General features: G+C 42.3%; 1 non-coding gene across 1 annotated transcript; it reads left to right on the top strand.

Moving 5' to 3' along the window:
• Positions 1 to 2864: 2864 nt before the first annotated feature.
• LOC141624379 (small nucleolar RNA R71) lies at positions 2865 to 2971 on the top strand. The gene has a single exon (XR_012534186.1). It is a non-coding gene; the product is annotated as a small nucleolar RNA R71 (small nucleolar RNA).
• Positions 2972 to 11537: the final 8566 nt, after the last annotated feature.

An 11537-nucleotide genomic window follows, 5' to 3' on the forward strand; every position in this document is an offset into this window, starting at 1 on the left:
GTTTTATAAAGCCCGAACTAATTTGAACTGCAGGGGCAATCCGTGCGGATTCTGCTCGGTACGGGCGGAATCTGCCTTTTCTGGGTTGGGAAAAACTCGCCTAAAGACGGGCGTCTTTAAGGGAAGACGCTCGGATTTGCAAACATGGGACGGGCGTCTTCTGTAGAAGACGGGCGGATTTCAGTCCAGGAATTTTTCTTGTTTTCCTCAGCCAAGAAGACGGGCGTCTTCCTTTCAGGACGGGCGGCTTTTTGAAGACGGGCGGATTAGGATGTAGGACGCCCGGATTCGCTGATAGTCAAAAATTTCAAAACTTCAGCTCATTTCAGGACGTGCGTCTTCTACCCAACACGCCCGGATTGCTTGAAAACGGGCGGATTCTCCTGAATCCGCTCGGATTCGACCCCTTTGTACCCGGATTCAGTTCCATCCGTGTACAACGCATATCTCTTGTTATTCTTCCATTCTTCTTCATATCTTGTGTTCTTCATTGTGGGGGAACTACTAAGACATGGATAGCCTAGGCAATTGTCATCCCCACACTAAGCTAAAGCACTACACATTAATTGAAATTATTAATCCCTCCCTCACTTCTCTCAAACATGATAATTATCTTGATCAAAGTATAAAAATCCAAAAATAACAAAAATGCAATACAAGAATTAAAATGCAAGTTAGGGAGTTAGAAATATTTACAAATGGTGGTTTAGGGAGGACTCCACCAAACTCTCATTCTTGATGAGATGTCAAGGGGGCATGTCCAAGGTGTTGTTGATGTTGCTCAACACCTTGAAGAAATAATCAAAAGCTTGTTCATTATCGTTATAAAGCTCTTCAATATACCTTGGCCCTTGTTGTCGGTCTTGATCGATAGCATTACCAATGTAGGGATTAAAAATCCCTTCAAATTCGTCGTCCCAAAGACCACAAACTTCATTAAGTTGATCATTGAAAATCTCTTGATTTGATGGAGACAACTCTTCCAATTTATTCTCTTGGCCAATGAGGCCATCCTCTTCTTCTTTGCTTGATTTTGATGAGCTTTGCAAGCTCTCCTTGTCACAATTCACTTGTTCTTTGAATGGAGCATCTTCAATTTTCTTCTTCCATTGGAGTTCCTACTTCTTCCTTTCATCCTTCCGACTATAATGATCGATCATAAAACACGGTTCATGTAAACGGAGAGCTCTCATAGTCTTGTCAAGATTAAAAGTTATACTCTCATCTCCCATTTCTAGAGTGAGCTCACCATGTTTTATATCAATCACCGCACCCGCGGTGTGTAAGAAGGGTCTTCCAAGAATGATTGGAACGTTGGAGTCTTCCTCCATATCAACAATGACAAAGTCCACCGGGATGAAAAATTTCCAATTCGCACGGGGACATCTTCCCATATCCCTAATGGTGTCTTCGTCGATCTATCGGCCATTTGGAGTGTAATATTGGTGCATTTAAGCTCTCCTATCCCCAACCTTTTACTTACCGAGTACGGCATAACACTCACACTAGCCCCTAGATCACATAAGGCTTTGTTGATCGTGGTGTCGCCAATGGTTCACGGTATTGAGAAGCTTCCCGGATCCTTTAGTTTTGGAGGTGAACTCCCTTGAAGTATTGCACTACTCACCTTAGTGAAGGCGATAGTCTCAAGTTTCCGGATCGACTTCTTCTTTGTGAGGATGTCTTTCATGTATTTCGCATAGGCCGGCACGTGATTGATTAATTCCGTGAAAGGAATTGAGACTTCCAAATTCTTCACAATTTCCATAAACTTTCCAAGTTGGTCATCAAATTTGGGCTTGGCTTGACGACTTGGAAAAGGAAGTCTAATCACAATGGGCTCCTTCTCCTTGACCTTGTCTTCATTTTTCTTTGAAATTTCTTCTTTTAATGATTCTCCATCTTTGGAGTTTTGCACAATTTCTTCCTTATCACTAGCTTTCACAACTTCATCCTCAACTTGCTTCTTCGGTGCTTCATACCTTGTACAACTTCTCAAGTGAATGGCACTAACCGTTTCATGTCTTGGGGGATTACTTTGAGGTGGTAATTGCCCCTTTTGTCTTTGTGAGCTTGAAGATGCTAGTTGAGTCAATTGTGTTTCCAACATCTTGATGTCAGCTAGAATGTTGTTGATGGTGGTTTCCTTTGCTTGACTATCTTTTTGCATTTGAGTGAAAAACTCTTGTTGATTCTTTTGCATTTGGAGGACCACTTTTTGAACATCAAAACCTTGGTCATTTTGGTGATTGTATGGATTTTGATTTTGGTAACCTTGGTTTTGATTGTAAAAGGGTCTTTGATTTTGGTTTCTCATGGGAGGTGGGGTGTATGTTGTTTGAGGATTTTGAACATTTTGGCTTTTGTATGAGAGATTTGGATGAAACTTGGTGTTTTCATTGTAATAGTTGGAATAAGGGGTACCACTCTTGTATGCTTGGAAAACATTTACTTGTTCATTTGTTCCCCTACATTCACTTTGGTCGTGTCCCAAAGTTCCACAATTCTCACATATCCCACTTGGGATTGATGAGGATGCCGTCATGGCATTAACATGATGCTTTGGTGATTTTGAGGCTTCTTCAAGTCTAGCCATAGCTTTTTCAAACTTCAAATTGATTGTGTCAATGTGAGCACTAAGTTGAGCACCCAATTGAGTAACGGAGTCCACTTCATTCCTTCCTCCTCTAGTAGCCTTGCGAGGTCTACTATATTGTGAGTTATGGACTGCCATTTCCTCAATCTTGTTCAATGTTTGATTGTCATCAACTTCGGTGAACATTCCATTTGATCCCATGTTGAGAATGTTCCTTGAATCTTCATATAAACCGTTCCAAAATTGTTGTACCAAGAACCATTCGCTAAGTCCATGGTGAGGACATGAGCGACAAATTCCCTTGAACCGCTCCCAAGCTTCATACAAAGATTCTTCATCACTTTGCTTAAAACCCGTAATTTGAGCTCTTTGCATGTTAGTCTTTTCCGGTGGGTAGAATTTTTTGTAGAAAGCTAGAGCTAACTTCTTCCAAGAATCTATTCCTAGAGTGGCCTTATCAAGGCCCTTCAACCATTGTTTCGCGGTGCCGATTAGAGAAAAAGGAAATAAGACCCATCGAATTTGGTCTTGAGTCACACCGGTTTGAGAAATCGCATCACAATAGTCACAAAAGGTTTCCATATGAGAATGAGGGTCTTCACTAGGCATCCCCCCAAATTGGCTCCTTTCGACTAATTGGATAAAGGCGGATTTAGCAATAAAATTTCCGGTTAGATGTTGTGGTGTGGGAGTACCATTGGGTAGGTTCTCCTCGGTGGGTACGGAATGCGATGAAAATTTAGGCATTGTAGGTTGATTTTGTGGGGTATTTTGTGATGGGTTCTCCTCACCTTCTCTTGCAAAAGGGTTGATGAACTCAATAGTTGGTTGAACAACCTCACTAATACCTCTCAAAATCCTCCTAGCAAACCTCCTATTGTTTGTCAAGGTTCTTTCAATTTCACGGTCAAAAGGTAACAAATCACCTTGTGACCTTCTAGACATGCAAAATATCAAACAACTCGAAAATAATTAGAACAAACCTTGAGGAGTTTTACTTCCCCAAGGCAAAGAAAGACACAACTAATAACAATGTAAGAAAATCTAAATCAAGTTAACACCGTCCCCGGCAATGGCGCCATTTTTGATCGGTCCGTTTCGTGTTCACAATTAAATAGATGTGGTCGTTGGGTCACGTCCGAATCAAAACACAATTTATAGCTTCACAAACAACTCTACAATTAGTAAAGAGGCAAGTAAAGGTTGGATCCCAAGGGACGGGAATTGAGATGATATTTCTATTGAAACTAGTGGTGTCTTAGGGGTGTCACAATTTGGGTTGATGTAGAAGGTCACTAAACTAAATAGCAAAGAAAGTAAATAAGTAAGATGAATTAAAAGGGTTGTAAACAATTGATAAAAAGCACTAGGGTGTCATGGGGTCATAGGGGAATCATGAGAATTGATCATACAAACATGTTCTCAAATTATAAGCAAGCAATTATTGTTGTGATGGATTGAGTTGGGTTATATCTTACAATCCTAGGAAAGTTTGGGTCCCGGAGCTGAATCGATTAGATTGTACAACACCTACAAGTCGACTTAGTCTTCCCTACTCAACAACATGCATGGTCTAATGAGACTCGAGTTGGTTTATGTCTTACAAGTCTCATTGAAAAGATAGGTGATGGGTAAAAAATGCAAGGATTCATAGGCTCACATTTCATCAAACATAACATGTGCATGAGTTGAGATCAAAACAAGTAAGCAAATAAACCATGAAAGCATATTAATTTAAGCATGAATCATTCCCCATGTTGGTTTCCCCTAATTACCCATTAACCCTAGCTAGGTCACTACTCACTCATTATCATTTTGATCATGCTAGCAAGGTTGTCAATCATACCAACAAAAGGAAACATGATGAATAAATGAAAGTAATTAATAATAATTAAAGAGGGATTAAGAGAATTATACCTACTAATGATTCCAATAATAAAGCAAAGAATAAAAGAAGTACTTGATGCTTGATTGAGAGGTTGTCAATCTCCCAATAATAACCCAAATAATCTTCAATTACCCATAATAAAGGATGAACAAAAGAGAGATTAAGGAAATAAAACTTGTATTAGAACTTGATTAATTGTTGATTACAATACTAAAGAGAGATTTGATTGATATTAACTACTCCAATTATTGATAAGAAGAACATGCCCTTCTAATTAGACTAATGGGGTATTTATAGTGGAAATTAGGTGGATGCATTAGGGTTAACTAAGGGCTAAACTAGTAATTACACTTTTTAGATTGAACAGGGAGGAGCCGGTATTTTTCGAAGGAAGGGCTTCTTTCTTTGTAGCTTGGAGAAGACGAAATTGCGCTGTACTGGAATCCGCGCGTTTTAGAGTCGGGACAGGCGGATTTTGGCGGTGGAACACGGGCGTCTTTGGAGAAATCCGGGCGGATTCTGGTGGCTGCTAACCCGGGCGTCTTTGGAGGAAAACGCACGGATTGTGCTTGTGGAGGACGGACGGATTGTGGAAAAACCGCACGGATTGTACCTCAGCAACATTTCTTCTTCTTTTCTTCCCTTTTCTTCAGAAAATCCTTGGGGATTTCCTCGGGGACTCAAGGATCCTTTCTCAACATTGCTCATCTACTATAATATGTACAAAGGCCTTCTAATCTTGTCTCTCCTTGATGCTTGGTCATTGAATACCTATCCAGGTCTGAAACAACAAGAACAACAAAAGCTCGACAAAGCAGTAAACTTACCAGGCCCTCGTATGCACGGTAGGAGAGGTGGGTGTAGCCGCAGCAACAGCTGGCTACCGTCGAAACCCTCAGCCGAGGCAGGCGCCGCCCGCAAGTTCAACCCCCGCGGAGCTGTAACCCGTCTGGCGTCCCAACCTACAACAAAGACGTCATCCGCATCCGTCTCCACCCTCCGTCTCTTCCTCCCGCGAGACACCACATAACGGCGAGGAGGCCTCTCAACGACCCTAACGACGTTCTGAAGCTCCTGTCTAGTGGGCCGAGGACCCCTCCTCCTAACGGTACTAACCCTCCTCCCGGAGGTACCAGCCTCAGACCCTGTCTGGGCCCTCCCAGCACCAGTAGCCTCGACAACAGGCTTCTCCTGAGCTCTAGTGGCTACCTCAGCCCCAACAACGGCCTCCTCACGAACCTTTGTGGCTCCCTCAGCCCTAACAACCTTCTCGGTGGGCTTCTCCTCCTCATAAGCGTCCTCTACTACCACCTCAGGTACACTAGCCGGAGTACTGACCGGCCCATTCCCAAAAAAAAAACCTCTAGGGTCTCAGCAACGGACCCAATGGGTCCAGAACACTCCCCTACAACCGGGAAAAAACAAAAACGTCAACCATAATTTCGGCATTACGACGGCACAAAATGGACAAATCCAAAAAAACCTGCAGAACAAAACAAAGGGGAAACCCGCCCAAACCCAACCAACGAAAACACTTCTTAAAAACGCACAAAAACGACTCGCTCTTCTTTTCAAGCAAAAGACGAGTCAAATCAACAACAAAATTTTTCAAAAACCACCCAACACCTCAAGACCCACACAAGGTCCGCAAACAACCAAAAAAATATTCCCGACGCAATTGGGTATTTTCCACGGCTCAAAAAGGCTATTTTACGCCAATCCGGGAACAAACAGGTCAAAATTTCAAAACTCGACCACAACCAAACAACGTGATTTAATCACAGCTCAAAGCGACCTAAACTACCATTAAGGTCCATTTCAAGACGAACTGACTCAATTTGAGCTCAAACAGACGCTCATTTCGACAGACATAAGACCATCGCAAAAGGCAAAAACTCCAAAATTTTGTCCGCAATACCCCATGAAGGTTCCATATGGCAAACATGGTCTTCCCCGACTACAATACAATCTAGCGGGGCACACAACTCAAGCAAACAAACTTGACATTGTGAAATAAGACGGTTTTATCGTCTCATTCACGTTTTTCGAGCATATGGAGCGGGAACGAGGACCAAAATGGAAACTAAAAGCACCCCTATACTCCTAAATAGGTTTCAAACCTAATGCAATCATCAATTTCACTCGAAAATGGGCTAATCAAAAATGCCCAACTCGATTTTTGAAAGTTTAGAGTTTTACCCTAATTCAATTAACAAAAAGGCAAACAGATTCAAATGGATTCAAGAGGATTTACATACCTTGAGATGACATGATAAAAATGGCACGCGGACAAGAAAGGAACGAGATCAAAAAATGGCGATTTATCGATTTTTTTGGTTTGTTTATCGGAGAAGACGGAGTGAGGAGGAGTCGTTCTGATTCTCGCGTCTTTTTTACAAAAAACAGGGAGGCTCCCTTCCTTCGCTGCTATGCTTGCGCCTCAATGAGGCACTCCCTGCCCCATTCAGTGAAATTTTGGCTTTGGCCCAATTTCTCACGCAAATTTAAAATCTTCAACGACGGCAATAAAAACCGTCATTTTACAAAAACGAAATGGTGAAATTCAAATTCACTATTTTCACAATGTTTTCAACAACGGCAATAAAAACCGTCATTTTACAAAAACGAAATAGCAAAATTCAAAACCGCCATTTTCACAAAATTTCAACGGCGGCATTAAAAACCGTCGTTTCTCAAAACCAAAATAGCAAAATTCAAATCCGCTATTTTCACAAAATTTCAACGGCGGCATTAAAAACCATCGTTTCTCAAAAGCAAAATAGCAAAATTCAAATCCGCTATTTTCACAAATTTGAACGACGGTATTAAAAGCCGCCATATATCAAAAACGAAATCGATAGCGGAGTTCAAATCCGATATTCTCACAAATTTTCAACAGCATTCACAAATCTCAAACGAACGGTAATAAAAACCGCTATCTCTCTTCGAGATTCAAAATCACCGCCGACCACGGGAGCCATGCTCATAAGCCTATCCCTTTTTGGTACCACAAACATTCAATACAAACATCGAAATTCCCCAACAGGATATCGGAGGCTTCCTCACGGAGCCCGCTAATTCAAACAAGTTCTTGAAATAGACCCATCCAACGCGGCTATTTCCCACGGTTGATCAATCGACATTCAACCCTGGCTGGCGAGCCTCAAAACGCATCACAATCAACCTAGGTGGCGAGCCTCAAAACGCATCACATTCAACCTGGCTGGCGAGCCTCAAAACGCATCACATTCAACCTGGCTGGCGATCCTCAAAACGCATCACATTCACTGCGGCTGGCGAGCCCCTCTCATATACGCACTGCGGCTGGCGAGCCCCTTTCATATATGCAATGCGGCTGGCGAGCCCCTTTTATATACGCACTGTGGCTGGTGAGTCCCTTTCATATACGCACTACGGCTGGCGAGCCCCTTCATATATGCACTACGGCTGGCGAGCCCCTTTTATATACGCACTACGGCTGGCAAGCCCCTTTCATATACATACTGCGGTAGGCGAGACTCTTTATATACGCACCGCGGCTGGAGAGCCCCTTCATACACGCACCGTGGCTGGCGAGCCCCTTCATATTCGCAGCACGGCTGGCGAGCCCCTTTATATCCGCAACACGGCTGGTGAGCCTTTATCCGCAAACAAGAAGCGACTCAAGGACATATCCCGAAGATGCCTCAGGTATGACTCCTTCTTATGGCTGGCGAGCCTTTATACGCAGTCTAACGGACTTTAAAAGACCCGCATAGATATTCGACAGAATCTAAACTGTTCCCGACGATAGGTCCTTGCCTCGAACCCTCGAGCCGCCTTGGCGTCGCCCTTCCCGACGGCAGGTCCTTGGCCCGAATCCTTTTCAAGCCACCTCGACATCGCTTAGGTCTCCAGGTTATAATCATCGATTGACCAGGGGGCTATACTTTGACTTTCGCCTTGTCTAAGCCTCAGCCAAAGTGGAGGCTCTGTAGATACCCAGTATCTGTTGAGTCTTCAAAAAACACCCGATGATTATCGGACTACAACATGCTTAGGAATCGCAGCGTTTGATCGACAGTTTTGTACAACAATGCGTCGAAAAACTTAAAACGATTTCGAAAATAAAACATTTCAAAAGTACCTGGAGTATTTAATGCATGACGACGGGGTCGCGATGACACTAACTAGAGTCAAAACCGACAACGGACCAAAAACCGACTTAAAAATTCAAATCCCGACTCCAACAACGAGACAAATTGAGTCAAACACAAAAAACAAGCTTTTCAAAGACTTCCATGATAAGGATTCCCGTAATCCGTAATGGTCAAGTACAAATCAAGTTTATCCAAAACATAGGATAGAACAAATCATGATTACACTTGCCTGATAGTGACAAGACACCTCGAAGACCCGCGAAATGGCTCGCGCCTCTTTGAGCAGCCCATGAGGCCACGTCGCTCAAAACGCACACAACCACCCATTTTCCTATAAATACCCCTCAAATGCCACCATTTGAGAGTTACGCAAATGTCCGCCCCCTCATCTCTTCCTTAAAATTCTAGACTCGACTTCTCAAGTCACAAACCGACACATGTTTTCGACCTACCGATCGAAAACATAAGCCTTACACATTGTTTGGTACCGTCATCGTGCATTAAATCACTTGACCGACCATCTCGACCAACTCCACCATCACTAAACTTAAAATACTCTTTTACATCGCTAAAACGGTTTTCAAACCGAGTTTTCCGACCAAAAAAGTTGATACACTTTCGTCGATTTCTCGTCTCAGGCCTAGCATATAAGTATGGGGGTGTAAAAATCCTCTTCTATCATGTTTTTCATTTGTTTCATGACTATAACATGCTAAAACATGCATAACATGGTCCAAATATGGGATAAATGAGCCAAAACCGGATTTTTGGTTGAGGCAAAAGCTGCTTGTATAGCAGCCAGGCTCGCGCCTAAAGCCCCTCTCAGCCTTAATCCAACCGTGTTTGGTCACTTCTTCCCCTTTTGTTTTCATTTCATATTTGTAATCGGTTTTTACCATTTCAAATATTAAAAATCATTTTTTTATGACAAACTTTTAACCATGAAACATTTTTCACCCTTGGTTACTAATACCATGACGGTTTAATCCGTGTTTCGGTGATAATATTTGGTTAATAACATTTTAAAAGGTATTTTAAAACCTTTTATTTCATTTCTTTACATTTTAAAAACAAATATATTAGTCATAAACACAAAATCATCCTTGGTTCTACATACCATGTCGGATTTTAACCCGAGTACGATGATAAACATTGACTAATTACAAACAAATGAACTTAAAACAATTAGTTCATAATCATTTTCAAAACTATTCATGTCAAGCTTGCAAAACCGAACCCGACAACGAATATTGTCAAAATAATGAAGATTATTCAAGTCTCGTTCTTCACATCAACACAAAAGCGGCCTAAACGGTCTTTTCAAATCAAGACGGGTTCAAACACCCTCTTTTCAATCCATTTTACAAACTTTTTCAATGGTCAGAAGACGTCCTTTAATCGTCTGTTGACCAGCACCTAAACAGGCCACTCATTTTCCCATTTTCGAACCAGGACAGGCCTACTTGCATCGCCATACTGCTCGCGCCTATATTGGCTGCCTGATGCAGGCCTGTTCCCTTCCGGCCCTTGTCTAGGACGATCCCGACTTCGGTTAACTCGAATATAGGACGGATCAGATAACAAATCTGCCCATTTTACATCATATTTGCAAAACGCCTTATTAAGACAAATGGATCATGTTATGCACCATAAACCTAACTCGGTAAATGGATGTTTAATTTCCGTCTTGCATACAAATCAACATTAAATCCAACTCGGCATCAAATACTTGATACTTGGATTAAACAACCTACATAGAAAGCTCACATGTTAGGTATAAACTCGTGGATGCGCATTCATGCATTTACCCGTTTTATCATCTTTTGCATTTAACCAACCAAGATCGAGCAGTAGAGGCCGCTACCGCGGGCGGGATTGGGTGTATGATTAAAGGGCTTCCCAATACGTACCTTCACCTCTTACTCAGAAACTTTGGATAGTGGACGACCTTATGAAGGGTGTACGAGAGTCATTCTAGAGATAAGATGCTAAAGAGGGACGATTCCTTATCTTTAGTAACTATGTCAAACACCGTTTTTAGTCTTGGTTGACCTAGATATAAAGTGGATTCAAACGGGTTCCAAGCATCCCACAAATGCTTGGTGGCGACTCCGAACATCTCTTGAATCGTTTCGAGACCCTTGCCGCGACGAGACCGACCGAACTAAAACGATCCGATTGAAAGCATTTTTACGCCGCCGAGCGTGGCTTTAGAAAGACCGTTATGCACCCGCGGATTTGCCCGACGTGAAGGTGGCTACGTCCACAAAAGGTAAAGGGGATTATACCAACTTGAGATGATCCAAATGTAAAGCAAAGAATAATTGAAGGAAACTTGATGATTAATGGAGAGTTGTCAATCCTCCAATAAACCACAAATAATCTTCTAATTACCCAACTAAAACTAAGAACAATTGAGAGATTAAGGAGAGATTAAGATGTGATTAATATTGAAATGTGTATTACAACTTCGATTAAGACTAAATTAAGAGATTAGAATGAGATTAGGACTTGATTCTAAGGTTGATGCTCATCTAGGTAGTACAATAGGGTATTTATACTAAAATTAAGTACAAGGATTAGGGTTACTAAGGGCTTAAATGACGATTAAGACCCTAAGAGAAACTTGACGATTTGCAAATCCCGTAGGGATATGCGCGTCCTGAGTAGCAACTCCCCAGGGACACGCGCGTCCTGGCCTGAAGTATGCTCGGGTCTATAAGGGGATCCGCGCGAGTTAAGCCTTGGGACACCCGGATCCTGGGCTGGGACGCTCGTCCTGAGCTCGGGACGCCCAGATCCTGGGACAGGGTTCCTCCTCTTATGTTGACTTCCTAACAATTCGTGAGGATTGATTTAGGGTCGTGGGGATCTTCATCATTGCCCAATTATCTTGATTTATTTGCTTAGGCCT

The sequence above is a fragment of the Silene latifolia genome, chromosome X (genome assembly GCF_048544455.1).
Source record: "Silene latifolia isolate original U9 population chromosome X, ASM4854445v1, whole genome shotgun sequence".
NCBI classification, from domain to species: Eukaryota; Viridiplantae; Streptophyta; class Magnoliopsida; order Caryophyllales; family Caryophyllaceae; genus Silene; species Silene latifolia.